We start from the raw sequence: 11,203 nt of genomic DNA on the forward strand, positions 1-11,203 counted from the left end.
ATCCTAGCACTCAGGACAGGGGGGCAGGAGGAACAATTTCAAGTCACGCTTGGTTATGCAGCAAGCTCCCACCCTACCCCAGGCTACATGAGACCCTGTCTCTGACGGTCTCTGAGGCTGTAGAGGGGGAAGACAGAGGTGATTTCCCACAGGCCTGCATTACTTTCCTCTTATCTTCCTTCTACCCCTATTCTCCTGACACTTAGATCTTAGATCAGCGGGCACAGCTGTGACAAATGCCTGCTCAGTGCTAGGTGATCACTATTGACTAAAGTGCACAGCGCACATTGGGGTTTGTCGTTTGTGTTGTTTTCCACGGAGCTTGACCAATTCATGAGTCTACTCTTACCTTATCCCACAGAGTTCTTCCACTACCCTAAAAAATCAGTACTCTGTGCTCACAACTATAATCCCAGCACTGGGGAGACAGACGCAGGAGGATCATGAGTTCCAGGATAGCCTGGGCTACCTAGTAAGAACTTTTTTCAAAAACGGTTTTTAAAGTAAAATTGAGAATTAAAACTCAGGCACGTGGTGATGCATGCCTCTTATCCTAACACTTAGGAGATAAAGGCAGGAAACCTAGGAGTTCAAAGTCATTCTTACCCACATAGTAAGTTCAAAACTGCTTTGAGCTGTGTAAGATCCAATCTCAAAAGAAAGAAAGAAAGAAAGAAAGAAAGAAAGGAAGGAAGGAAGGAAGGAAGGAAGGAAGGACAAAAACAAAACAAACAGACAAAAAACACCCCAAAAACAAAAACCCTAAGATGGGCCAGTGAGATGGCTCAGCTGGTAACAGTTACTGTGTGTGCTGGCTAACTTAATATCAGTTTGACACATTCTAAAATCATGGGAGGAAGAAACCTCAATTCAGAAAGTGCCTCCATAATATGCAAGCTTGTCGAGCATTTTCTTAATTAATGATTGACCTGGGAGAGCTCAGTTCATTGTGGGTGGTGCCATCCCTGGGCTGGTAATCCTGGGCTCTATAAGAAAACAGACTGAGCAAGCCATGGTGAGCAAGCAGCACCCATCCATGGCTTCTGCATCAGTTCCTGCCTCCAGGTTTCTGCCCAGATTAAGTAAGTTCCTGTCCTGACTTCCTTCACGGATGAATAATGATGTGGATGTGTAAGCCAAATAAACCCTTTCCACCCCAACTTCCTTTTGGCCATGGTGTTTCATCACAGCAGTAGAAACCCTAAGACACTGTGCAAGCCTTGACATCCTGACTTCAATTTCAAGAAGACACAGAGGAAGGAGAACTAACACTGAAAACTGTCCTCTGACCACACACTCACGAGCCCCCTATACACACGGAATAAATAATGTAATTTAAAAAATAATAAAAACAAAATTTAAAACTTTTCAAGCTTGAGTAGGGAAAGACAGATGATTTATCTGGGAGGAGGGAAAGGTGACAGAAAGACAAGTCTGACCTGGACACTGGCATGCCAGGGGCTCCCAAGGTCTGGAACCGCAAGGATGGGTAGGGACAACGGCAATGGTGCTTTCACAGAAGGTGGCGGAAAGCCTCAGCAGCAAGGTGTGGTTTTAATTGGGTCTTAGGGCAGAGCAGGATCCTGTAGGGGAAAGGGAAAAACACACCATGAAGGGAAAAACATGCTGGGAAGAGGATCAGTGTGGGCTGTGACCCTGAGGCAGGGCAGCAAGGGCTGCTGGGGACATGGATGGGGAGAGAAGGGGATGTTACAAGAGCTGGCTGTATCTGCAACCAGGAAGCCACTTCAGTCCAAGTGACCAGCTAGGCCAGGTGTGGGCTGATGCTAAGCCATGGCAGCTGCTGGGCAAACATCTCCACTTGTCTCCTTGCTTCCTGCAGCCCTCAAAGCCTTTCTGTTTGAGCTCCCTTGCTGGTGAGACAGGAGATGCAGTTCCCTCCCTGCCGGATGTGGGTATTTGGTGTCACCATGACAGACACACCCCCAGCTTTATGGCTATGACTCAGCCTTCACCCAGTCCAGGGCTTTTCTAGCACAGGGCAACACCCTCTCTTGGCTCCGCCATACTGGCTGTTTGTAAGCCAAGAGCCGTGGGCAGGGTCTAGAAACTGCCTGCCCAGGGGACAACGGGAAGGGAAGGGAGAGGACAGCTCCTACCAGCAGGTGTGTCATTTTCTCTGCTAAGAATAGCAGCGAGGCAACAAACCCTGAACTGGCTCAAGCACACAAGTGCAGCCAGCGCTTCTGCCCGAGCAGCAGGCAGGGATAACAGTCACTCTCATGTCGCTGGCCCTCCCCAAGGGAACAGACTCAGAGAATCTGAATTGGCATGGGGGTCACATAGCAAGAAGGTGGTAGAGAGTCCTCCAGGATCTCTTTAATGTCAGGGTCCAGGCTTTGAAGTCATATTCAGTAAATGTCTACTATTTTCGTGCTGGCAAATGGGGGGAAAGGTCCAGCCCTTGGTGGGTGAAGTCATCCCTGGGCTGGTGGTCTTGGGTTCGATAAGAAAGCAGGCTGAGCAAGTCATGAAGAACAAGCCAGGAAGCCGCACCCCCATGACCTCTGCATCACCTCCTGCCTCCAGGTTCCTGCCATGTTTGAGTTCCTGTCTTAACTTCCCTGCATGGGAATGGAACTAACAAAAGAAGGCACTGATGGTCAGGATGGGGACCAGGGAGGTACTGGGCAGCTAGGGCTCTGGCCACAGGCTCAGCAGCCTTCCTTCTAGAACGGACTAAGCTTCAGCAGCTCAGCCCTTGAGATCCTGGAGCAGTTCAGGCACTGTGGAGCACATGCCCTTTCCAGACAGGGAGGACTCCCCTGTGCCCAGCAGTCAACCTAGACAACCGCACACAGTTGTCACACCTGAGCCCGCAGCAGCAAGGCTCAATCTCTTCCCTATCCTCCTCCCTCTGGGCTGTCCCTTTCTCACCTGTTCCCTTGCAGCGAAGACCTGGCTACTTGTCCACAGCTGGGCCAAGTAGGGAATGGCCCTTGCGTCGTGGTCGACAAAATGAAATATAAGCAAAACCGGAAAAAAATAAGCCCCACTCTTCTGCTTGCTGGGGAAGAACTCCTATAAGCCCGGATTCCTATAGACTGTTTTGCTCAAATTTGCTATATAGTTAAGGATGAATGACTTTGAACTTCCTGTCTTCACCTCTGGGGGGGCTGGGATCATAGGCATGTACCAGCCACCAAGCTCAGCCTAGACCTCCTTTCAATTCACTCTGAAAGTACTGATTTCATCTTAATTAGAAGATCTGGGAACTGATTTCCTCGTCATTAGGTCACTACCTTGAAACAGTGTTATTTTGTGACCCTGAGCAAACGACCTCTCCACAGGAAGTCCCTTTGTGAAAGTCATTTCTTTGAAGGTGCCAACCCCTTTCCCACACCTGCCCTCTGCTGGCAGCTGAGGGCTGCTCTCTTCTCTCTTTCACATCCGCAATCTCCCAGGGTGGAACTCCTTTTTCATATACTCGACTTCCTAGCTGCCTTCACTAAGGGGCGTTCAGGACCACCACCCACACCCTCACTCACCTCTCTAAGAACTCTAAGAAGAGTGGCAATCTTGCCACCCTTGCTCCTCAAAAACATTCCACGGCTGCCGAGTGCCTACAGAAAGGTTTCAAATTCTTTAGCCCGCATCTAGCCTCTTTCACGATCTGCCCCCCTTGCCTTCGTGAAGCGATCTAGTCTCCTACGCTTTCTATCCATTCGCTGTTGTGCAGGGCACAGCCTGAAAAACCAGCTGCATCCAGAAGTCACCCCGGACAGCCCACATCAGAAAGGATGGAGCCACCTTCACTCCTGCTGCTCCGACCCGGAGCCTGCCCTGTTTTGTCCACAGGTATCTGGGCACCCTAGGAGGATGTGCACCAGGGTCTTGAAAGCTTGAGAAAAAGAAAAAAGAGTAACTGGGGCCGAGGACTGGACTCATTCAGTATAGTACTTGCCATACAAGCATATGACCTGAGTTTGAACCAATGAACTCACATGAAAAAATTGACAGCTCTCGGGAGGCAGAGGCAAGCAGGTCTTTGTGAGTTTGAAGCCAGCCTGGTCTACAGAGCGAGTTCTAAGATAGCTAGGACTGTTACACAGAGAGAACCCTGTCTCAAAAAACCAAAAAGGAAGGAAGGAAGGATGGAAGGAAGAAAGGAAGGAGGAAGGGAGAGAGGGAGGGAAGGAAGAAAGAAAGAATTGAAAGTAGGGCATGGTGATGTGTGCTTACAACCCCAGTTCTGGGAGGACGGAGACAGGCAGATCCCTGGGGCTTGCTTAATAGTGAGCCCCAGGTCTCAATGAGAGACCTTGTCTCAAACAAAAACCAGTTGGAACTGGCAAGATGGCTTAGCAGGCAAAAATCACTGCAAAGCCTGCTAAGCTGAATTCAGCTCACTGGTAGGAGGAGATGACTGACTTCGGAAGCTAGTCCCCTGACCGCCACACAAGCCACTCGGCATGATTGTGCCCACACACAGAGAGAGAGAAAAAAAAATGAATTAAAACAGCAAAGCTAAGACAGATGACTTCTGAGGAAGGATCACCGGAGGTTGTTCTCTGGACACACACATAAACAGGAGCATGCACGCTAACATCTTTTGTTTTGTTTGTTATTTATCAAGATAGGGTTTCTCTGTGTAGCCCTGGCTGTCCTGGAACTAGCTCTGTGGCCCAGGTTGACTTTTAACTCACAGAGATCCACCTGCCTCTGCCTCACGGGTGCCAGGATTAAAGGCATTTGCCACCGCTACCAGGCCTGTTCCAGCACTTTTTAACTTGTCTCTTCCCTTCCTCGGTCATGGGAAGCAGGAGAGCATAGGCTAGCTTCTATCTGGCAGATGAGGAAGCAAGCTGCAAGAGGCTTAGTAAGCAGTTTGCAGTCACACAGTAAAGCAGGAGGAAGCCACAGGTCTGTAGACGCCTGGTCCTGCCCTGAGTCATTAGCACTAAAATCGTCCCCAGGCATCTTTCAGTTCCCAAACTCATACATGGTCCCTACCTCACTGTGGAGGGTGCTACAGTGCCCAGGGTTGCCTTGAGATCCCATCCCCCACTGTTCATGCACCCATCCTGAAGCTGCAGACTGGAGGAATCTGTCTACCTGCAGGCTAAGATGAGACAGGGCTTCTGCCAGCCTGGGGAGGGATTCAATCTCTCCTAAAACTCAGCAGTGTCCAAACCCCACATTCCCAGGTTGGACCATTAAAGGTTCTTGTTTTCTCCTGTTCTCCCTAAGAGACCACAGGGCAGGAGGCTCATGACTGACAGCTGTCAGAATGCGCAGACTGAAATCGGGGTGTCCAAGTACAAGGAGGAACCCACTGTAGGCTTGGAGTAGTCATTATAAAGCTTGGTATACTTGGAAAGTATAAGGTCAGGGTTCTGTTCTTGGGTGGTGCTGTGGGTGGCAGGCAGTTCAGATAGACTGTTACAACCTTGTCCACAGGGCAGGAGCCCAGAAAAGAGGGTGGGAACTGATTGGTAAGCCAGCTGTGGTCCCTGTTAGGCTAGCTGGGGTGCAGTGGGCAATCCAAGGCTTGGATGGTGGTCACACTGTTACCTGCTTTAGCATTATAGGATTAGGAGCTGGAAATGTGACTTAGCAATGGATAGCCTTCCATAGGACCCAGGTCCAGTTTCCAGCACCCATATGATGGCTCACAATGGTCTATAACTCTGGTCCCAGGGAATCCAATGCCCTCTTCTGGCCTGCACAGCAATGCATGAGCCTGGCACACATATCTGCATCCAAATCACCCATACACATAAAAATACACTTTTTAAAAAAATTACAAAAATAAAAGAAGAATCACTGGATGGTGGAGGGGGTGGTCTTTGTGTGCTAACCAAAGTCTCAGGGCAGCCTTACTCAACAGGACAACTACCAAGCTAGGAGGGCCAGGATGACTCTTGGTTCTCAGTGCTTTCTTCTTAAGAACAATGTCCCTTTAATCCCAGCAGAGGCAGATGGATCTCTGTGAATTCGAGACCAGCCTGGTCTACAGAGGGATTTCCAGGACAGCCAGGACACAAGAGAATCCTTGGAGGGAGCGCGGGGGGGGGGGGGGGGGAGGAAGGAGGGAAGGGAGAAGAGCATTATGTGTCAAAGGCCAGGAGCCTCCCACCCATGCTCTCTCTACCTGGAGCAGCCCATGGTGCCTCCCTCGTCTGTGCCAGTGGGCCCTCTTGGTCTTTCCTTCAACTCACCAGATGGCATTGTCTGTGGCAGTTCCAGGCAGCGAGGGCCTGAAATCTAGAACAAAGGTTGAGCAGGACAGCTACAGAATAGGACAGAGTGACAGAAGGGACAATGTGGCAAAAATCGAGGCAACTTAGTTCCTGGGTAGAATTCAGAGGTAAGGAGAGAGAGAGAGAGAGAGAGAGAGAGATCCCGTGCCGTGCACCTGAAGCAAGGTGCCCAGCAGGCTGAGCAGCCTAACAACGTGACCAGCCAGAATGGAAATGGGCCAAGAGGTTTTGGTTGAGATGAGTCAGCTAACAACTTGTTTTCAGGCTGCCAAGTCTATAACCACAGCAGCAGGAGGGGTGCCCTCAGGGAAGAAAGAGCCTGCCATTCCTGCCCATGCCCTCTATCCCCTCGGAGGGCTCAGTGTCCCCAACCTCTGCATGAATGCCATCAGGTGTCCCAGAAATAAGGGACTGCCTGTTCAGAAGGGAAGGGTGGAGCTTAGAGATAGAGGAATGGGGCCAGGGTAACAGAAGGGACAGCATTAGGGTAATACAAATCAATAAAACTTGGTTTCTGGATGGAGTTCAGAGGTGTGCGCATGTGTGCACACGTGTATGTGTGCGTGTCTGTATGTGTGTGTGTGCTTGCATGCGCACATGTGTGCGGGTCTGTGTGTGTGTGTGCGCACGCACACGTGTGCATACCTCTGTGTGTGTGTATGTGTGTGTGTAAAAGAGGGGTGCATTGAGATCCCAGAAACCCAAGGCAAGAGGCAAATGGACCAAGGAACCAGCTGCTGAGAGCGACAGGATTCCAGGGCAGGGACATGGAGCATAAGCTGTCAGATTTGGACGTAGAAATTCGGCCCCGGAAAGAAGATCAACAGTGTGCTGCAGGTGACTTCAGACACAGAACCAGAGGCAGGGAGAACTAAGCTTGAAGACATGTGGACAGACCAAATCAGGCATGTCCACAGTCACTAAGCAACAACTGACTCAGGGACAGTCTCTGTAGCCCCCTCCCTCCTTCTAAGGAACCAATGCCTACTAACATGGGGGCCTAAAAACCCAGGAATATATTTGGATGGTTCAGGAGGTCTGAGGCCCATAACCCAGTGTCTACAGGGCACTGTTCCCTCCAAACCTGTCTTTGTTTCTAGGCAACAGCAGCTCCAGCATCCCTTGGCTCATGGCAGCCTCACTTAAGGTTCTGCCTGTCTTTGCTTAGCCTTCTCCATGTGTGGTGTCCTCTCCTGATCAGTCAGCAGGTTTTGAGCTAGTTACATCTGCAAAGTCCCCATGCTGAAGACATGAGAGTTTTTGCTTTTGGTTTTGTTGTTGTTGTTGTTGTTTTTAGTGGGAAAGTGTGTCCTGAAGACTGTACCTTGCAGAAACAGACTCAGGGGCCAGGTTCAAGATATTTTGCATGGCACTGGGGACTCTCCATGCCACAATAACAATAAACACAATGAGAAAGTTAAAAAGAGAGCTGGAGAGATGGATCGTGGTTAAGAACATCGCTGCTCTTCCGGAGGTCCTGGGGTCGATCCTCAGCACTCACATCAGGTGGTCCCCACCTGCCTGTAACTCCAGTTCCAGGGGAACCCATCACCTCTGACCTCTGTGGTCATGTGCACATACCCCCATACACATGATTGAAAATAATACGAATAAGCCAGGCAGTGGTGGCGCACACCTTTAGTACCTGCACTCAGAGGCAGAGGCAGGCGGATCTCTGAGTTAGAGGCCAGCCTGGTCTACAGAGCTAGTTTCAGGACAGCCAGGGCTACACAGAGAAACCCTGTCTCAAAAAACCAAAGGCAGGGTGTGTGTGTGTTGGGGGGGAGAAAATAGCTGCTATTACCGTTGGGGCCTCTGTCCTGGACAGGCTTCCAGTGTCCCTGTGCAGCTGGGTGAGTGAGGAGATGGTAAGGCCCTGGTGATTGACACATAGCTCTGTGTGACAGACAGGCCAGGAGGACTGGATCTCCTCCCTCCTGCACCCAAGAAGCTGGTGCAGTGGCAGGGCTGCACAGCCATACGGTCGCTGTGCTGGACCCCTTGATGCCCACCTGGGCTAGAGCTTCACTCTGACCCCAGAAACAAACACCATTCCGACTTCATTATCCCATCAAAAGCTCTCAGAGGGCAACCTTGTGGTGCTGGCTCTCTCCTGCCTTTCCATGGGTTCTAGGGATTGAACCTGGGCTGTCAGGCTTACATGAGTGCCTTTATTTGCTGAACCTCACCAGTGCCTTAAAAAATTTTTTTAGATTTTTAATTTTTTTTTGAGACAAAGTCTCTCTATGTAGCCTTGGTTCCCCTAGAATCCACCAAGTAGACTAGGCTGGCCTCAAGTTCACAGAGATCCGCCTGCTTTTGCCTCCCAAGTGCTTAAGGGGTTAAAGGTATGCCACAATGCCTAGAATTTTTAATTGTTTTAGGTTTATTTTATGTGTACAAGTGTTTTGCTTGAATGTGTGCATGTGTGCCACATGTGTATCTGATGCCTGTGGTGCTCAGAAGATGGTGTGAGAACCCCCGGAACCGGAGTAGCAGACAGTTGTGAACTACTGTGTGGGTGCTGGGAACTGAACCTGGGTCCTCTGGAAGGCTGAGTACTCTTACCTATTGAGCCATCTCTCCAGCCTCACCAGCCCTTTAAAACAGTTTTTTTTTAAATTCACAAGACATTTTTAGATTAAGAAAAATCACCCAAGCATGGAAACTCTCACCTGTAATCCCAACACCTGGGAAGCTGAGGCAGGAGGATTGCTGTGAGTTTAAAGTCGGCCTGGACTACAGTGTAAAACTTTCTCAAACTCCACTACCCTGACCCTCAAAAAGTGGTAAAGAAATAAGAAAAAACAAATTAGTTAAACCTGGTGTGGCAGGCAGGGCAAGCCTTGGCTATGTGCAGGGCGTGCTTCAGACTCAGGGGCTGGCTCCTGCTAACAGTTCTCAGTACCTTGGCAGGGGACAAAAGGCTGCCTTTCTTAGGGTAAAAAAAGGAGGACTCTTTTGTTTTTGTAAGACCTTAAGTTGGTTTTCCTTTATATTCTGGGTTAGGTAATGTTCTATTCCATAAAATAGAATGTGCTCCTGGAGAATGCTGTTTTTAACTTCAAAGCATTGTAGATCCAGCTGAGGTTGGCAAGACCCATAAAAGAAACAGCTGCTGCTACCTCGCAGCAGGCCCTAGGAGGTCGCGGGACACTCAGTGGGTCCGGTTCATGGTTCATGTTAAGTAACACAATGAATACCTGGGTGCAAGGCCAAGGGTAGAATGTTCAGGATCCCAATGGCAGGGAGGCATTTCAGGTCTACAGCAGACCCAGCTGGAACTCCCTCCCCCTCCCCGAGCATGGCCTGACACAGAGGTGATAGTGTCACTCAGAGGGAGGGTGCTGCTTTGTTGGAGAAGGATGGAAGGATGGCCCACAACCCAGGTAGAGAAGAGGTGGGTAAGCATGAGGTTGATGATACTGTGCAGGGAGACAACCAGGCAGGAGGGGCCTAACCAGAAAACCAAGGACAGCGGCAGAACCACATAGTAGAAAAAGCCTATTGGTCAAGTGTAGTCCCAAGACAAATGGTTACTCTAGCAGAGACTCGGGCATCAGAGAAGGGCGGCAGAGTGGGAGGGGGGGCTATCTCAGCCTGGGGGAGAGGACAGCTCAAGCACCTTGCCGATGGGAAGCAGCCCCTGCGGGAAGCAGGTAGACAGACTAGCTCTGGGACAGTTCACACAGATCAGGCCACGGACATAACTGGACCCTGTTGTTCAGGTTTGGGGATCCACCCAGCATGAGGGGAAAGTAACAGGACTGTCATCTGGGACAGTCCCAGGAGGGGTGAGCGCCTGAACTGTGGGCTGGGTGATAAGCAGTAATGTTTCCCATCGCTTGGTTCCTCAAGGCCTGCTCTGATACCAACACTTCCTCCTGGTGTGTGTTCTGGAAGTGTGCAGAGGAAACATCTGCCCCAGGATGTGCTATCACCATGGCAACAGTCAATCTCACACAAATCCATTTGGCAGGGCCTCACTTACACCTAGCAACCCAGTCATCAACAAACCACCTATCACATGTTCAAAACAGCTGAGCACCCTCAGTCCTTCAGTGGGTCAGCTTGCCTGGCCAGGAACTCCCCCCACTCCAGACCTCCTGAGAAGCAGGACTGTAAGAGCCAAGCAGGCCACAACCGGTGAAGCTACGCGCGAGTCATCTCATCACCAGGTGCAGGGCAGAAGAGGAACCATGAGCCTTGCAACTCTTGGAGCCAAACCACGAGGGAAGTGAACCAGGTATAGCCTGTGGCCCTTGTTACTTTTTGAGTTAAGACACCTAACTCCCATTTTGTGGTTGTGGAGTCTGAGACAGGCTCTAGCTATGTAGTTCAGGCTGGCCTCAAACTTGCCATGTAGCCCAGGCTGACTCTGAATGGATGGCGATTATCCTCCCCTAGCCTCCCCAGTGTGGGATTATAGCCAGTGTCATTGGATGAAGAGAACATGGCGGCTCCAAGGTATGGTTGATGAGTTGGCCTCGAACTCACAGAGATCGACCTGTCTCTGCCTCCCGAGTGCTGGGATTAAAGGCGAGCACCACCACCGCCTGGTTGTGCTGAAGAGGTTTAAGGTAGGGGGCAGGGTGAGAAGCTGAGAGGAGCCACAGGTACTGAGTGAGCCTGGCAACCAGTGTGCACTTTGGTACGCTACCAGGCACCCCAGTTAGTCTTTTGTCCTGAGTTTCTTTGGGACCCAGTAGTCACCACACCAGGTTGTCTTGTTTTATATTGTAAGAAACCCAAGTCCCCACAGGACCACACAGATCGCAGCTAAGAAACAGAGCCAGGCTCTAAGCTCAGTTCTGGGTCCCATCATCAGCACACAGCACTGCACCTACGCGGCACAGGGTGCAGAGAGTGTGACCCAGGAAGTCACACGGAAAAATCCCGTACCCCAATTGCAGCCTTTTCAGATTCTGGCAGAACACTTGTTGTATGACTGAGCCTCTCACCTTACATGGCCTCAAACA

The sequence above is a fragment of the Myodes glareolus genome, chromosome 19 (assembly GCF_982192425.1).
Source record: "Myodes glareolus chromosome 19, mMyoGla1.1, whole genome shotgun sequence".
Lineage (NCBI taxonomy): Eukaryota > Metazoa > Chordata > Mammalia > Rodentia > Cricetidae > Myodes > Myodes glareolus.